The sequence below is a fragment of the Petaurus breviceps genome, unplaced genomic scaffold, assembly GCF_028583685.1.
Source record: "Petaurus breviceps papuanus isolate PSGF00001 unplaced genomic scaffold, PetGlider_PUasm1.0 128, whole genome shotgun sequence".
NCBI lineage: Eukaryota > Metazoa > Chordata > Mammalia > Diprotodontia > Petauridae > Petaurus > Petaurus breviceps.
The window spans coordinates 1,292,724-1,309,775 of NW_027185664.1; the positions used below are offsets into that span (position 1 = coordinate 1,292,724).

General features: G+C 41.0%; 1 long non-coding RNA gene across 1 annotated transcript; it reads left to right on the forward strand.

Annotated features, from left to right (window-relative positions):
• Window positions 1-211: 211 nt before the first annotated feature.
• Window positions 212-4,616, forward strand: LOC138172381 (uncharacterized). The gene is made up of 3 exons (XR_011171107.1): window positions 212-610; window positions 1,293-1,510; window positions 4,479-4,616. It is a non-coding gene; the product is annotated as an uncharacterized lncRNA (long non-coding RNA).
• Window positions 4,617-17,052: the final 12,436 nt, after the last annotated feature.

The following is a 17,052-nucleotide window of genomic DNA, read 5'->3' on the forward strand; positions in this document are numbered from 1 at the left end:
CATACATACATATATGTATATATACGTATGTGCATGTAAACATATTTAATACATGTAAATTCACACATATACATGTGTCTGGGGTACAAAGACCCTAACCCAAACTGACTACTCAGAGACCTCAAAGTGAAGATAGGAAGTTTTATTAGAATCTCGTGAGAAGCGGGGGTCCAGTCACTGGAACAATGCCCAGGAGAGGAGGCCACAGTACAGAAGCTAAAGCTGGGTTAAATAAGAAAAGGGTTACAAACATTAACATAATTATTACTAATGAGGCTCTAATCTTGTTGGATAATATACAGTATAATACATGAAGTTCATTACGCAGGTACAGTAACAATCTTAGAATACTGAACCCCCTTTCAGTCTTACCCTAGACACATTCTTATCTGGACTTGAGTGCCCCAAGGCTACTGTCTGTTCCTCGATTGGTTAAATCCACCTGCTGCTGCCAGCTCCTTTCTATTCTTCGTTATTTTTAGTATTATCTAGGAGTTTCAGTCTGAGAACCAGGGACTGAGCTTCTTTCCCAAGGTTACTGCCTGTTCCTCCTTATCAGCAGTCTTGTTCAGCAATTCTTGCAGTTCTATAGAATCTTCACTCTTTTATGGTAAGCTGGGTGAGAAGGGCTGACTAGAATAGAGCAACTATATAGAAAGATTTCTAAAGTTTCAAAGTCACATAATTTCTAGAAAAAAATGGAAACTTAGGCCTAAGGCCTAAGGACTTACTTACTTTACAGAAAGTCTGAGAAACCACACTTTTACCTGTCCCATACACATATATAGCTAACCTTAAATTTCTCCTGCTGCACCAACAGGGGTTGCTCTCTGTTTTGTATCCAAATGGGGATATGTTTGGATGTATGAGGATACATGCTTGGCTTATTGGCTCTTGTCTGGGTTTCTCCAAAGCAGGCAGGAAAAGCTACTTAATGTGAATCATGAATCACATATGAGACAAGTAAATTATTCCTACACACAAAAGAAATATGAAAGACATGATACCCACTGGCATTTATAATAGAAGAAATTAAACAGTATTTAGTAACTTAACATGACTACTATTACAGTACACTAAGGTGTTGATACTTTGCCTCATTAGACTACAAAGCAGTTTGCAATACTACTAACTGAGCATTCTATAGTTAACCTTGGTTACGCAATATCCTTACAACTCTGTCGGTGAGATGACCAGGCTTGCACTCTCCTCTTGTTGACGGTCATCCTCTCTGAGAGAACTGAAGTAGTTGCCAGGAGCTATCTCTTTTCACCCTCTCTCCCTCCATTCAGCTGCAGCCTCATGGGATCTTCAGACCTCTCACATACCTAGGGTGAATAGTATAGAAGGAACCTTCAAGACAGCTTTTAAAGACAAATTTAATTGAAGAGGGAATTATCCGCAGACACTGACTGGCCTCCGTGAGCAAAGACCATAGGACTTCGAAGCCTGATGGATGAGAAGTGGGGACATGAGAACTTACCTTGGATGCAATCACCTGGGTGGAAAAGTAAGTTCACCCTAATAGTTTTCTATGTGAACTCATTATTATCACTAACAAGGTGATAGGCTTAGTTGCTTCTATATGACTATAGTAGTATAAGTGAAGTTAGTGCCCTCTAAATTTTTGCACTTATGGCAAAACCCCAGTTCTCTCTCCCTAGCTCTGGGTAAAGACCCTGAACAGTGAAGTAGCTAACATAATGCTTTAAATCATGATCTTGTAGAGGTTCTGTGCTTGGTATAATAGATCACTTAGAGCCTAAGGATTCAAAGAATCAATTCATTTAATTAATTTATATTAAAAAATCACCAGGTAAAATGAGTTCTCATTGTAGTTGAAAAAAAAATTCATAAAGATAAAATCAAATAAAAAACAAAAAGATTTCCTAGAGTTTCCAGAGTTCCCTGTCAAAATCCTAAAAACCACTCATACTGTTTTCGCCCAAAGGGCCCACAGCTGGATCCCAGATCAGTGGGGTGGGGGGGAAGGGGAGAGTTTGCAACGTTAACTCAAATCACCCCAGGTCTGCATTTTTAATTTCTCTATAGTCTCTGTGCTGATGTTATTGGAGTGGGGGGAGGTAGAAGGAGAGAAAAGGTGGGAGGGGGAGAGATGGGGTAAGGGAGAGGTGTTAACTCTCTACTCCCCAGCTCCACCAGTATCCTGGTCCACAGAAAATACAAAGCTTTACCTAATAATGAATGGTTTATCTAAGATGCTAGCAACTTTGTAGGAATGCAACCAAATTGCATCCCAACTGGATCCAAGTTGGAAATAGTTTATGAAATGGAGAAGTATGTTTGAAGAAGCAGCTGAAGAAAATTCAATAAAAGCTATGGCTTATAAACAAAGTAGAAGAGGTAGGCATCTTCCATGAATGCCTTTGAGGATATTCTTCCCTGGAGCCACCTCTTTGGAATGTGAAATTGAATTTCAAGTTTCATACTTCCCAGACTAATATATGCATCCTGTCTTGTACCAGATGCCGCATGTAGATGTTTTATCTTTAGTCCCTTATATCTAGCTTTTGGTTGCTGTTCAGTCATTTCAGCTGTGTCCAACTCTTTCTGACCCCATTTAGGGTTTTCTTGGCAAAGATACTGGAGTGGCTTGCCATTTCCTTCTCCTACTCATTTTACAGAGGAAAACAAAGCAAATAGGGTTAAATTGACTTGCCTAATATCACACAGCTAGTAAGTATCTGAAGCTAGATTTGAACTCAGTGAGTGGGATACATCTTCCATACCCTCTGTGAAGACTTCTCAGGGGGAGGAAAGAGGGAGAGAGAGATTATCTCGAAACCAGAGACAGACCTTTTTTAAGACCAGACAGACCTGAGTCCTGGGTTTCCTAAGAAATTATACAACTCAGGACCCTTCCCCCTCCCTTACTGCCACATTAGCATTAAGCCCTTTAGAAATCTTTCAAGACCCTTCCTTGCTTTATCATTTGCCAAACAGGGACATGTACATTTGAATTGGCTATACTCTGTTTCCCTGTTCTTTGTCTTTTTCATGCCTACGCTCTAAGCCCACCTCCCAGCCACTAAGGGATAGTGGTGGGTTTCTTTGTTCCTTGTCATTGGAGAGAATTTACCGCTTAGACTGTGAGCCCGCATCCCAGTCAATGGGAGCAAGAGACAGTGGTGGGAGGAGCTTGACTGCATCAGGGTATAAAGCCTTGTTTTGTTTTCTGTAACACGCCTCCTTCCATCAGTCTGTCCTGGTGAAAGCGATGCCCTCTTCTCATGAGAACTGAATAAAAGCTTCCTGTTCATACCCTGAGATATCTCTAAGTCTTTATAAATTTTGTAGGGAATTTTCGGGGTCCCTGTACCCCACGCATCAGGAAGATGAGTCTTCCTGACTACAGGTCTGGCATTCCATACACTGTACCACCTAGCTGTCCTATATACGTAGTAAATTACATATAATATATAGTATATTATATATAGTAAATTATATATGTAAATATAAAATTTGCCTTTTCTCAATATTTTTTTTAGTGATCACATAATATGTAGTTTATATTAGATATAACATGGTATAATACTATATCTAATAGCAGTTCATTTTTTTTTACTTAATAGTATATTATTTTTTTCTAATTACGTGTAAAGATAGTTTTCAACATTCATTTCTAAATTTTTTTAAAATTAGTTTATTTTTAGTTTTCAACAATTCACTTCCATAAGATTTTGAATTTCTAATTTTCTCCCCCTGCTTCCCCTCATGCTTCCCCAAGACAGCATGAAATCTTATATAGGCTGTACTTATGCATTCATATTAAACATATTTTCACAGTATGCATGATGTAAAGAAATAGAACTAATGGTAGGAACCACGAGAAAGGAGAAACAAAAGAAAACAACAGAAGAAAGGAGAGCAAATAGTATCCTTTCATCTGCATTCAGACTCCAAAGTTCTTTCTCTGGATATGGATAGCATTTTCCATCATGAGTCTTTTGGAGTTATCTTAGATCCTTGCATTGCTGAAAAAGCTAAGTTTATCAGTCAGTCATCACACAATCAGCATTCATTTTAATAAGATTTTGAGTTCCAAATTTTTCTCCCTTCCCTTTCCCCTTCCCAAGAAGGCATGAAATCTGATATAGGTTATACATGTTCAATCATGTTAAACATATGTCCACATTAGTCATGTTGTGAAAAAAGAATCAGAACAAAAGGGGAAAAAACACAAGAAAGAAAAAACAAGAAAAAGTTAAAAAGTGGAGCAGTCCCTGTGAGCTGAGATATGGAACAGGAGCCAGTCCCCATGAACTGAGATATGGAACAGCAGCGAGAACTGCCTACCTGTAAATCCAGGCAAGAGTTGGGAGTGGTGAGCACATGGAGGAGAAGCTGTGGGGTTTGGAAGCCAGACTTGAGTCAAGACTTTACTTTGGATACTCTGTATTGACTGAAGAGATGGTAACTTACTGTGACCTTGTTTGTATTTTCTTCTACCCCTTAAGGATGATTGGTTTAAGGATGATTGAAAGTCAGCCTCGAGTCAAGATGAAAAAGGACTCTACTTGTATACTGTGTATTGATTGAGGAGATTATGACTTACTAAATGATTTGTTTTGCTTAAGACTCTGTGGCCACCTTAGTAATAAATTGTTATATTGTTGTGAATGTTATGCTTTAGTTTCTTGAATGTTATGCTTTAGTTTATTCCTGAATAGAGAGTTCATTATACTATGTGATTATACCTAGAAAGTTATTCATAGCAGCAGTCCTCAGGACAGCTGCCATGACTGGCTTTACAGATATTAAGAACTAGTGGATCTCTAAACCTTCAAGATGCCTTAGGGAGTGAAGGTAAGTTTGTGCTATGGCCGAGAGGGATATTTTGGGAGGAATGTCAGGCCAGGGAAGAGTGATGGATAGGTGGGTTCCAGGAAGCCAGAAGAACCAAAAAGAATAGTAATTAGAGAGTACAAATGAAGAACTGTTTCATAGATGCAAGAGGCTGCAATCTAGGAATGAGACAAAAAGGTGGAGATAACAACTCTGTGTAGGAGAAAACAAAGCAAGGAGATTAATTTCAAATACATAGTAACACTTTATTAATTTGGATTTTACAGTTTCAAATTTTGGGATTACTCAGACCCAAAAGGTGGTGGGATGTGTAAAATTTGCCTTTTCTCAGTAACTATTTCTTTAGTGATAGCATAAGTTTAAAGCATAAAGAAGAATCTAGTAGGGGCGGCTAGGTGGTGCAGTGAATAGAACACCGGCCCTGGAGTCAGGAGGACCTGAGTTCAAATCTGGCCTCAGACACTTAACACTTACTAGCCGTGTGACCTTGGGCAAGTCACTTAACCCCAATTTCCCTGCCTTCCCCCCCTGCAAAAAGCAAAAGAAGAAGAAGAAGAAGAAGAAGAAGAAGAAGAAGAAGAAGAAGAAGAAGAAGAAGAAGAAGAAGAAGAAGAAGAAGACTCTAGTAGTGGTAGATGGGATCTAGAGTTGATATTTTAAAAACATCTAAAAACAAATGTGCTGATTACAAGTCATTTTTACATGCTCATTAAAATAGATCCTCTAAAGACCTCCTCTAGGCAACATTTTATTAATCTGGTTTGAGTTACTGTTGTTCATCCTTCATTTTCCAGGAGGACTGGTGACATCATGGGGTGAATTGGAATTGAGGCAGAGCTGTACAAAGTCATCAGCCTCACTCTGTCTTCCAGAGTCATTGAAGTTCAGTGACAAGACAGAAGTTAGGATGACTGCCAATGGCTTGGAGTATAGTGGATGACCTGGGTAACTTTCATGACTTTAATCTGATTCTAGTTACTGTTATTCCTCTTCTTTTGAAAAGGACCACTGAGATCATGAGGTGAATTGGGTTAGATTTAAGTGAGGCAGAGTTGCACAAAGTCATCAGCCTCACTCTTCCAGTCATTGAAGTCCAGTGGCAAGATAAAAGTCAGGACAGCTGGCAATGGCCTGGGATACAGTGGGTGGCCTTGGTGTCTTCCATGTCTGATCAGGCTCTAAGGGCTCCACAGTCTGCTTCAGCGGCTTTCATGGCTGTTGGAACAGATTATTCTGATCTGACTATTCCACAGGGGTAAGTCTTCACATGCTTTGAGTAAATATCCTCCTAATTCATTGATGGGTTTGAGGCCTGTTGATTACTCCCAACCTTGTTTAGTCCACATACATTGGGAGTTATAGGTCCTAGAGTCATAGCTCTAGAAACGGAAGGAGCCTCAGAGGCAATCTAATCCAACCTCCTTCTTTTACAGATGAGGAGACTGGGACCTGGGGAATCTCAGTGATGTCCAAGGTCACATATCACAGGTGAAATTTAAACCCAAGTCCTTCAACGTCTCATTCTCTGAACTTTTCCATCTGCTCATCTTCCAGCAGCCTTTTCATCATGGAGGTGGTCTGCTCTGTGGCCCTCTCTTCCAATTGCTGAGAACTTGGCCCAGATGCCCATTTCATGAAATACTCAGTCTACAGTTGTTTCATTCCTGGCTCCAACTTTTTACCTTTCAGACCTCTTCACCTCCTCACCAGGAGCCTCTGTCCTGCTTCCCCCTCCCCCTTCTTTTCCTGCTTTCTAGCTCCTTTTTATGTGGAACAAGTAGGTGGCTTGTTGTCCAGCGCCTAGTGTATACAGTGCTGTAATTGGAGTCAGGAAAACCCGGGTTCAAATCCTACCTCAGATACTTACTATTTGGCCCTCAGCAAATCACTTAACCTCTATCTCTATTTCCTCATCTGGAAAATGGGGATGATAACAATAGCACACATCTCTCAGAATTATTGTAAGAATCAAATTCAAAAACATGTAAAATGTTTTACAAACATTGTAAAAAGGTATGTGTTGTCTTTCCCATCTCTCCCAATTAGAATGTAAGCTTCTGAGTCTAGGGATTGACTCCTGGTACATAGTAAATGCTTAAGCAATACTCTGTCTACTACTATCTAGAGCCAGGACTCCTTTTTCTGTATCACCCCAATTCACCGTCTTCTTCATTTATAAACAACTGCCCCTGCTCCTACCTCATGGTATACACCCCCTGGAATCCCTGGAGGGATTCCCCTGCTCATTAGTATGACTATAGAAACACCCCTTCCCTTCTCACTAACATTGCCCCCAGAGCTATCTCCTTTTAGTCATTGCTGCTTATTGGAGCTCCCCCCTGGAACCCCTGGAGGAATTCCCCTGCTCATTAGTACGACTATAGAAACACCCCTTCCCTTCTCACTAACATTGCCCCCAGAGCTATCTCCTTTTAGTCATTGCTGCTTATTGGAGCTCCTCACTCTCCGCCCCTTCCTTCTACTACTTCTATTGTTGTGGCATATCACTGGCCTGCTGAAGGTCCAGACATCTTTCCTCCAGTCTCTAGCGCCCCGGGATCTCTGCTCTTACTGTTGGAGCAGCCAGTTCAAGAAGTAGAATTTTAATTTTACTTCTATGGAATCCTGATTTAGATCTTGGAATGAGTTTGTCCATAAAACCAGTATTGTAGATAGATAAAGCATTCACTAAGCCCTTTTTATAATCCAGGCAATGTCCTAAAACCTGGAAATATAAGTATGAGTAAGCAAAAAGTCCCTGATATTAAAATATAAAGCACTTATTTATGTTCCAGTCACTGTGCTAAGAACTTTATAATTATCATCTCATTTGATCCTCAAAACTACCCTGAGAATGAGGCACTATTATTATCCTCACCTTACAGATGAGGAAAGCAAGGAAAAAAGAAGTTAAGCAACTTAGAGTCATTCAGCTCCTAAGTCCCTCAGGACTCCCTGACTCCAAACCACCTGCACGAATTCATAATACCTCCTTTCCCCTAACCCAGAATTTATGGAAATAGCGGTCAGATATTTTTCCCCCCACAGGGGAGTGATGTAGTCAAACCTTGACATTAGAAAGATTGTTTTAGAATTGGTTTTCAGGATATTTTGAAGAGGGGAAACACTTGTCGGGGAGAAGAGGTAGGCGTCTATTATAATAGTCTTAAATCTAAGCTAGAAGTACTTTTGGATCTGAGCTACAGTAGTAGGACTGTCAATGGAAAGGAAGTGACAGATATAAGAGATATTTTGAGAAGTGCAATTTACAAACCTTGATAAGATTATTGACTTGGCTTATCCAGTCATCTATCTCCAATAAAATGTCAGCTCCTCCTAAGGCAGGGACAATTTTTTTTTTTGTCATCATATCCCTTGTGGCTAGCCTAGTGCCTTGCAAATGGCAGCCTATTAAGAACTATCATTAAGAACTACTTATTGGATGAATAAATGATTGGATATGGGGTGGGGAATGAGGGTAAAGGAAAATTCAAGGATGACCCTGAGGCAGGGGTGGGAAACCTGTAGCCTTGAGGCCACATATGATCTTCTAGGTCCTTGGGTGGGACCTTTTGATTTAGTCCAGGTTTTATAGAACAAATCTTTTTATTAGGGCGATTTCTTTTGTGAAATTTGGAATTAGTGAAAGGGTTAGACTTGGAGGCACTTAGGGTTAGAGTTGTGTTAGGGTTGGAAATGGGTCACATTTAAGGTTAGAGTACCAGGCATTTAGGATTGGGGTTAGAGTTGGAGGCAGAGAATTAGACTTGGATTGAGGACCTAGAGGGTCATCTGCTCCCACAGATTCCCCACCCCTGCCTGAGGTTTCAAACCCAAGTGATGGGGGTAGTGGTGGCATTAATAGTATTTAGGGGAAGTGAGAAGGAGGAACGTGTTTTGGAGGTGACTTCAATTTTAGACATGTCAAGTGTAAATTGTTGGTGCAACGTCTAAGTGAAGATTTCCAAAAGGCAACTGGAGCTTCATCTTTTCACTTAGCACATTCTATCTTATATTGTACATGTCTCCAAATTAGACAGTCATTTCCTAGAGGACAGATCTGGGTCTCATTTCATCTCTGTCGTGCTAGCATCTATCAAAATGCTTAGCAAATATTTATCAAATTGCATTAAAATAATCCAGTTCAGAATCAAGAAATTTGGTTCCCTTTGGTCTTATTTCTTTTGGGTTTGTGTAAAGGTACACATTCCCACATAGAGACATGCCTTCTTTTTTGTGATGTTCTTTTAATGTCCTCTTTCAGATGCTTATTTCTTTAATAGAAGAAAACATAATTATTGATCCATGAATTCTCAGAGGACTGGGTTCCATTTCAATAGGCCAGGAGGTTACTTTGGATGTTAAATAAGACAGCTACCCTCCTTAGCTTCAGACACAAAACTCCTCTGGGATCAAGCCAAGAGAGAATTAAAAAAGCAGGGCTGGTGGCATTCTAGGAGAAGGGGGTGGGCCTTGGAGATTTTCCCACACTCACATGAACTTTTCTTTTACTTTCTAGACTGAGAATTATTGCCCCTGTGGAAGTGTGTCTGTGTGTCTGTGTGTCTGTGTGTGTGTGTGTGTGTGTGTGTTTTAGAGGGAGGACTGAAGAGACTGGCTGGCATTGTTTTTCTACTATTTAATGCCAACTTCATCCTCCAGGAACAAGTCTTGATTCACTTTTAATACTATTTCTTGAGGTTTCCTTTTCATGTTAATTTTTTATTATTTAAAAAAAAAGTCTGCCATTATCTGGGCCCTAATTTGGCCCAGCGCCTCCATTCTTTTTTTTTTCCTTGAAGAATAAAGTAAGGTAGGTGAAACCAGTCAGACCAGGCTATCCATCTTACATGGAATTGGGTCTGCCATCAGTGAGTAGTCACTTGGGAGGAAATTGCTCACCCATGGGAAGTGAATGAACTCTTTCAGGGCTCTGGCCTTCTACACAGGGGAATAGAAGCAGCCCTCTGCCAAATAGCATGCTCACAGTGCCCAGATCAGGCATAAATTCGCTGTTTAGAGTTCAGATTCAGAAAACAGCTTATTTCTCCTGACTCTGGAGATAGTATCTGTTTGCTCTCTGTCTTCCTGGTTCCTCAGAACTGGGGTCTCCACTTAAAAAGCTAATGATGTCTAGAGGCAAAGGGGACTCTCAGCTCCATAAACAGGGGTGCTGGTTGACACCAGACCCTTTTGTTTGTTTGTCCAAAGGAAGATGGAACCTTGTTGTCTTGCCACATCAAGTTCAAAGTGGCTGAGGCTACTTCTGTTTGAGGATAATTAATCAAGGCTGAGATGTTTATAAATGAATATTAGCTTCTCTGGCAGATCCTCTATAATTGTTCCAAAGCATACTACCTCCTTCCTCTGACGTGTTTCAAGTAATAGTACACTGTAGGAGAATTTAAGCTGGGTAGTTTCACTTCCAAATCAACAAAATGGATTTTTTTTCTCATTGATCAGAGGCTAAGAAGATTAATAAGTTGATAAGGAAGTGGAATTCCTGTGTTTACTGGGAACCTATTTAATTGAAAGAACATCCAGTTGCCTGCCTTCCTGTTTAGAAAAGACCCTTTTTTGATTAGCATGCCAAAGGCGGAATTCACTTTTTTTAATGCTTGGTCCTGACTTCAGCTAGGCAGCTTGGTGGTGGAGTGGATAAAGTGCCTGGCCTGGAATCAGGAAGATTCATCTTCCTGAGTTCAAATCTGGCTTCAAATACTTCTAGCTGTGTGACTCTGGGCAAGTCACTTAACTCTGTTTACCTCAGCTTCCTTATCTGTAACATGACCTGGAGAAAGAAATGTCAAAATACTCCAATATCTTTGCCAAGAAAACCTCAAATGGAATGATGAAGAGTTGGACATAACTGAAATGACTGAATAACAACAATCTGACTTCATAGGGTCATAGGATGATGGGTCTAGATCAGGAGTAATGAGTTGCTTTCTGGATCTGAACTCTGAACACTGAATCCATGTCTGAGGCAGGCACGGTAAGGAAAGAGACCTTGGAGACTACAGAGTCCAAACTCCTCATTTTACTGATAAAATATTAGGTTCCGGTTCTGAGGAAATGAAGTGATGATTTGACCAAGGTCACACAGGTGCTAGATATCAGAGAGGAAATTGAAACCCAGGTCCTCTGACTCTAGAACTAGCACCCCTTTTCATTTTATGATGCTGTCTTACTTTATAAAAAAACTCATTTAGACCAGAGAACAACTTGGATTCCATTGGATTGGTCTATCACGGCTTGTGGAGGGGTTAGGTGTCTCTTTCAGTGTTTAGCTACTACCAGAGTGACATCAGGAAGAAGAGAGTTCACTAAATCTTAATGACAATCATGAGATAAATTTTTTGTATATTGTTGCAATTGTAATAGCATGTGACAGCTCTGAAGGGTGACCTTGCACAGCCCTCCCTCATTCAAATCAAAGTCAACTACAAATCAGGTCATCCTCTCCCTGATGTCATGGTCCTCTTTGAGAATGAAGAACAAACACACCCTGTGAGTAGCCCAAGGTGCCTGAACGGGGACCCAGCCAGTTGGGTAACTCAGCTTGTACTTTTCCTCTCCATCTCCATCTCTATGTCCCTATCCCTTTCCTTCTCCAAAGGAAGGTAAATTTTGATGGCCAAAAGCTACCTAGTTCACTGGGGCTCAATTTCACTGGCTAAATTTCTTTTCAAAGATCAAACCTTAAACCCATTTCACTCTGGAGCTGATAGGACAATAGCTCCCTGACCAAGAACCACTTAATGGCTATTTTGGGGGCCCTCCTGGCACAGAGTGAATGTAAACTGTTTTTGGCCAGCAACCCTGAGGGTCTTCCTCTCCCAGCCTGATTTTTTTTTTATTGAAGTGTCCATCCCTTGACTCGATTCTTAAAGAGGCCTATTCACTGAATGGGAGTCGCCTCACTCAAAGTGAGAACCTGAAAAGACCTTAACTTAAAAGGACCAAAGTCTCCCACTGCATCCTGGGCCATCTCAAGTCATTCTAATGAATATCCGACCACCGGACTCAGATGGTTCCAGCGGAGAAACTGAGGCTGATGACTTTGCACAGCCCTCCCTCACTCAAATCAAAGTCATATCATCATCTCCCTGATGTCATGGTCTTTTTCGAGAAAAAAGGACAAAAACAAAAACAGCGACAATAGGAAGAAAGTAAATGACATGATGGAAAAACATGAATTTGTTCTGACTTTTTGGCTTCTCTAAGAATGAGCATGGCATAGTAGAGAGAGCACTGGACTTGGAGGCAGGAAGATTTGGGGTCAAATTCCACAGCAGACACTTAATGGTTGTATCGGTCTATGTAAATCATTTAACCTCTGTGTGCCTCAGTTTCTTCCTCTAAAATAAGAGATTTGGGCTTCTAGTGGCAGGAAATTGACATATTTTCCCTTTCAGGAGATGAGCCATATCCTTTTTAAATGAAGCTTCTATTGCAGTGTTAAATAGCTACTCCCTCTGTTTTGCTTTCCTTTAGTCCATTGTTCACTCGGGGACAATTGAAAGATGGACAGGACCTACCCTGTCTCAGAACTCCAAGACCAGTGACAGATTAGCAGCTCACCAAGCCCTCCTCTTCCAGAAACTCAACAAATTCTCCCCAGGCTAATGACTGCACTAACTGTGAACTCAGCCTGATTGTATGTTTTCTGTTCTAGTACTTAGAATGAATCAAGCAATCAACAAATATTAATTAATTAAGTAATTAAGTACCTACTTGGTGCCTTGCTCTGTGCTAGGTGCTGGGTGCTAAAAATGCAAATATAAAGGATGAAACAATTCCTGTTCCCAAGGACCTTACATTCTAATATAGGAACAAATATATTTTAAAAAGAAGAGCAAGAATAAATACAAATCTATACTAAGTAGTTAAATACATGATTGTTTGGGAGATAGAACATTTGGGGATATCAAGATGGGTTTCCTGTTGAAGGTGGTACTTGAGCTGAATCTTGAAAGAAGAGGATTCTGTGAGGTGGAGGGTGAGAAGGGAGGGCATACTAGGCTTTGGGGGTAGTTAGTAGACTGGCAAAGGCATAGACTGTCATGGATGGAGTGTCATCTGGGAGGAATGGAGAGAAGGCCATTTTGACCAGATCACAAAGTATAGGAGGGAATGGTAATATCCAGTGAATCTGTAAAGATAGAGACCAGGGATTTGCTAATAAGTGTTTAACAACCAGCTCTCTGGGGGAAAAAATACATATACAAATACATATATATATATATGTATATATATATACACACACACACACACAAATATATATATATATATTAAACAAAGTGGTGTCTTATGGCACAGTTTTGCTTAATTTGCATTGTTTCTTTGGGGTCCTGTAGTGGTAATGGGATTTGAAGATCTTCCATGGCCCTTGTATTGGCAAGCTAACAGTTACTTAGCACGTAGTTTCAAGCTCATAATTATCTCAAGTATTAAGACCCAGAACTTGTGAATCCCACAGTGGGATGAGCTTGCTGACATAACAAGATGGGGCAGGACAGGGAGGAGCTAATACCTTTTATATAAAGGAAAGCCCAAGTTAGAGAGCCAGAATTTCTGGGAGTAAGCAGTGTGAAGGCTGAGGAGAAGACATTTGGAGAACAGAACTTGTTGTGGTAGAACTTCTACTGAGAACTGCTGGGAGGGAGCAGGAACTGCTGGGAGGGAGCAGGAACTGCTGGGAGGGAGCAGCTAAAGGATGAGCAGCTACTGTGAGTGAGGAGAGGAGGATCTTTGCCTGAGGGAGCCTGTTTTGTTTTGAAGGCTTGGGAATGTGGGTGTTTGCTGTATTAACTATGTGCACCAACTTGGTGGTTACTGTAATGACTTTGATCTTCTGATTCTGGGACTTGGCTTTCTGGTATTTGAATAAATGCTTTAGTTTTGTCCTCCATGTGGAGAGCCTGTTACATTTTGGAATTCACAACTACACCAGCATATTTATAGTCACCATAGGCTCTGTAAATATTGCATTGGTGTTACAGGTCCCCTCTTAAAGTTAATGCTGTCTAGAGGAAAAGGGGGAGATCAGCTCCATAAACAGGGGTGCTGGCTGACTGAGGTCACTGAAGTTTTTTGTTCCTTTGTCCAAAGAAAGATGGGACCTTGTTGTCTTGCCATATCAGGTTCAAAGTGGTTGAATCCACTCCTGCTTTAGGATAATTAATGAGGGTTGAACTGTTAATAAATATTAGCTTCCATCACTTTCTTAAGTCTAGACAATCAAGAAAACATAAATCAAGCCCTGATTTGAGATATTTGCTGATTTTTAAGGTGTAAAAGCTCATACTGAAAATATAACCATTAACTTCCCAAGAAACTGACTTGAACTGGCTCCATGGAAGTACTGGTTGGGGTCAAGTCATGCAAGGCTTTAAAAGCTTGTCCCAGGGACAAGAGACCCTGGAATTAATTGATTAGGGGAGTCACATGGTCAGATCTGCACTTAAGAAAGACCCATTTGGCATCAGTGTGTAGCACGGACTGAAGTGGGCAGAGACTTGAAACAGGGAAACCAATTAGGAAGCCGTTGCAATAATCTTTGACTTCTCCAGCTGCACTTGTGTTGAAATTCTTTGGCTTCTTCATCATGCCCCTAGCCATGTACCTTTCCCTTCCTACTTCCTTTTCAGCTTCCTTTTGTGCATTGTCTATCTCAATTAGATTGTAAGCTTCTTGGAGGCAGGGAGTACCTTTCTCACCTGAGCATCCCCAGAGTTTAGCACAGGGCCTAGCACAAAGTAGTAAGTGCTTAATAGATGTTGATTAGTTGGCTGACTGACAGTTTTAGGCAGGAGGTAATTTAAGGCCTAAGTAGGGTGGTGAGGTTGTGAATACAGTAGAGATCAGATGTGAGAGGTTTCATGGAGACAGAAGTAAGATGTTGACAACTGATTAGATATGTGGGGTGAGGGATAGGGGAGATAAGCCCACTTGCCCAATAGAGACACCCTTCTCTTTGTGCCAAATAATGTTTCTCCCTGCCTAAACTTGTAACAAATGCACAGAACAAGGCCTTTTACTGACTTGCATTCTAAAATGTAATAAGAAGGGTTTCCCTGACACACTAAGATGTGATGGCTTCTCTCTCTGGTCACTTTCAGCTTTCCATTCATAATCCAGCAACCCTATGATCAATACCTTTTCTGGAAAGACCCACACTGGAGATAGATTTTTTTTTTAATTTGGGGTATAGCTGAAGAAGATTGGCGAGACAAGAAGATCTGTTGATATATATGCATAGGTGTGGTATAGAAAGAGCAATGGAGATTCCGGCTTTCATATTAAGGAGAAACAAACTGTCAAAAAATTCTTACATGGAACAAGCCAGAAGCTAATTGTTCAAAGAGGATGATCGTCTCTTGAGGGCTCAATTTGGAAGTACAAAATTGAGATTTTTTTTTAAAGCAATTGGGGTTAAGTAACTTGCTCAAGGTTACATGGCCAGTTATTATTTCTGGGTGTGGTGCTGAGTATCTGAGCCCGGATTTGATCCAGGTCATACCGACACTGGAGCCAGTGCTCTTACTCGCTGAGCCACCTGGCCGCCCCTAAGCAATTGGGGTTAAGTAACTTGCTCAAAGTTACACGGCCAGGTGTTTCTGGGTGGGTGCTAAGTGTCTGAGCCCGGGATTCGATCTCCTGGTCTTCTCAACACTGGAGCCGGTGGTCTTACTCACTGTGCTACCTGGCCGCCCCTTGAGATTTTTTTTTACCAACTTTAGCAATTTCCAGCACTTGATACAACTGGTACACATACAACACAGGTTTACTTTTCAAGTATTACAATATTTTGGTTCAATGACCCTGGACTTAACTTTTCAGTGCCCCTAGATCACTTTCTGAGACTGTGAGTTACAGGGAAGATGCTGACCTGCATTGGTAGAGGGAATTTCCTCATCTGAGAGCTCCTCATGTCAATGAAATCATAGGTCCAGTAGTTATCCCTAACCGTAATAAGACCTTTAAAAACCCAAATGTCTTCAAAAACTTAAACATGTTCTCATACTTATGAACTTAAGATACTGACCTTTCCTGCTTACCAAGATGCTAGAGGCCTTTTGTTGTCTGCACAGGGTGGGGAGGGTCAGAGGGGAACTCTTCACCTGGATTGTAACTTGTATCCCTAAAAACTAGGAGGCAGTGAGTGACTTGCCCAAGGTCACAGAGCTTTTATGTGTCAGAGGCAGAATTCTAAGTTACATTTTCCTCTGTCCGAGACTGATTCTCAATTCATTATCTCAGACTACATCCACCAGGCCAGAAGCCAGTAGAGGCTAGAATTTGCCTTTGCTGAGGCAGATCTAATTTTACTTCCTTAGAGATAACAAAAAGTTCTGGGCATTTTTTGTTTGTGTGAACATTTCTGTTGGAATTACAAAATGTTGAGTTGGAATCTCAGTAGTCATCTTGAAGAGGGTTAGGGTTGCTCTGGAGACCCCAAAATACCAACACTCTGGGTCCTGCCTAATGAATTCAACTCAAGTCTTCTCAGCCAAAGAAAAGCAAAGTTGATTAAGAGTTCACTTGTATTGGACACAGAGTAGGTCTGTGCTAGGTCATTCTATTGTGCTGTCACTATTGTATGGCCTCTCACAAACATGAAGACAGGATGGGGTCTTATATTCAGAAGGTTGTGGGAGGAGTCTAGGGGTGGTCTAGGGAAAGAGTTTGGGGAGGGTCTTCAGGAGGAGTTAATGAGGTCAGTGAATGATTAAGGGTGGGAGGCCACCTGGAGACTACAGACAATGGTGGGCTAGGCCAATTCAAGGGTGGAGGCTCAAGGGTGGGAAGTCTAGTAACAGACTTGCCTCATGCAAATGCCTCATCAAATGAGATGATTTAATTAGAGTTCAAGGGGGGTTCCCAGAGCCTGTACTTCAAGGACTCAAGGGGAGCTTGAGGGGGCTCCCAGAGCCCCTATCTCATCAATCTGACCTAATTCATTCTTGAATAAACTCCCCAAATGACATACTTGAGCAACAGTCATTCAACTTTTACTTGAAGACCTCCAAGGACAAGGGAAAGAGAGCACACCAATCAATCCATAAACATTTATTAAATGCCTACTATGTGCTAGTCACTGGCTCCAAAAGCAGTTCATTCCACTTTTGACAACTCTGATTATTAGAAAAGCTTTTATTGATGCATGCCCAATCCAAATTAGCCTCCTTTTCACACATTTGATCTCCCTTCCCCACATTA